Here is a 1,777-nt window from a genome sequence, read left to right on the forward strand (position 1 = left end):
ATGTGTAACGCATAGACATCTCTAATCCCAGTCCAGATCGGCAATAACAGACGAGTTAAGTCGAGTGATAAAGCCAAGTCTCGCCGACTGTCTCTCAGCATTTGGGCTATCGTCCAGGAACTTTGCAGCCAGTAGATATATATATATTGGAACCGGCCGGATCGAGCCAATATATCGTATAGCTGGCAATGAAACTAGCGGTCGAAAGTCAGGTTCATGTGCAGGTTTTACTGTACTATATCATCTGGGAATGAAGGAATATTCGTGTATGTGTAAAAATTACGTATTCCAAGATATTTATATCAAAACTGAGCTTCACTATGCTCAGATTACTGCAAGACCGCAAAGCAAGTGTCTACAAGGGCATTCATTCTTCGGTGTTGGAAAACTTTGATTAGGCTTTATTAGCTGCAACGATCTAGCCTAGACAAACACAGCTTTAATTATTTTGAATATTTTTAAAATTATATTAAAAATAGAGTATGCTGCGTTAAAATCTTCCTTTGCAAGTTGTTGTTTTTGTTTTTCATATTATCCGCTTCATCTTCTTCTTCCGAATGATTTAGCAGACCGCAAAAATCGTAACAAGCGACCTTTGTGTCTGTTTGTGTGTGTGTGTGTGTGTGTGTGTGTGGGCGTGTCCCCTTTGGCAGCTCCACCTTGTGCCTTATCTGATTAAAACGGCTCAGGCGCAGCGAAAGCGACGACAGCGCAAAGTGAAAGTGGCGATAGGTGGCAAATGAATGCGAGCGAAGGAGCAAGTGAGAGTGGGCTGGAGTGAGAGAGAGAGAGAGAGAGAGCGCGAAAGAGAAGTAGAGAGTGGCAGACTTGTGTTTGGCGTAAATGGGAAAATGTTGAACTTGTCTTCGGTCGGAATTGTGCTCGAAAGTTTGTAAGTAACACACATACACACACATTTATACACCCACATGTGTGTGTATGTGTGTGTGTGTGAGCACATTAAAAGGTGCGCTGTTGTGAAAACTAATTAACATTTCATTAAAAACAGTGTTGCAAAGTGCAGTTGCCCCTAATAAGATGAAATAATAACAAAGTCTGCGACTGGCATAACAACAAATGCGCGAAACAAAGAAAGGTTCATAAAATTTTTCAAAGTGAAGAACAAAGTTGTCTTCATTATTCATTGTCATATTCTCTAATATTTCAGCTTGTTATTGTTTAACTCGTTTTGTTCTGTTGGCTTTTGTTGCTGCTGTAGCGCCCCTTTCACTGTCTACAGGGTATCCATAAGTCATAGCAAATTCTATCACCAATTTAAATTAATGATTCACATATAGCTGGCGTTGCCACAAGATATGAACACTGCATTATGTAATTGGCGCTACCAAGTGTTCGTTTCTGTTTCTTTGCGCAACTCTACAGTACTCCACACTTAACGAGTGCTCCTCACTTAACGCGAGTCTAAATATAACGATAGCAACTCAACGAAAACCTTGCTCCACACATAACAGTATTGCTCCACACGCCAACGGCAGCTGCGATGAAATTCGGCAAACAGCGCTTTAACTATTAATGTATTCATTTGTTTATTTCACAGTTATATTAGTAAGTTCATTTTGTTTGCCTTTGCCTTTTATACGACGCAAGTATGCGGTCCCTTAAGTGGGATCTGTTTGGTAACAGTGCCAATATGTGCTATTGCAGCAAGGCACTAATTTATTTGAACATAATGTTAGTTTAACATGGCTCTGTTAGGCTAATTGCTGTTAAAGTGTTCCCATCCACAATGTTGGGTAACATAAATTTTGTTATTGTA

Source organism: Drosophila virilis, chromosome 2, assembly GCF_030788295.1.
Source record: "Drosophila virilis strain 15010-1051.87 chromosome 2, Dvir_AGI_RSII-ME, whole genome shotgun sequence".
NCBI lineage: Eukaryota > Metazoa > Arthropoda > Insecta > Diptera > Drosophilidae > Drosophila > Drosophila virilis.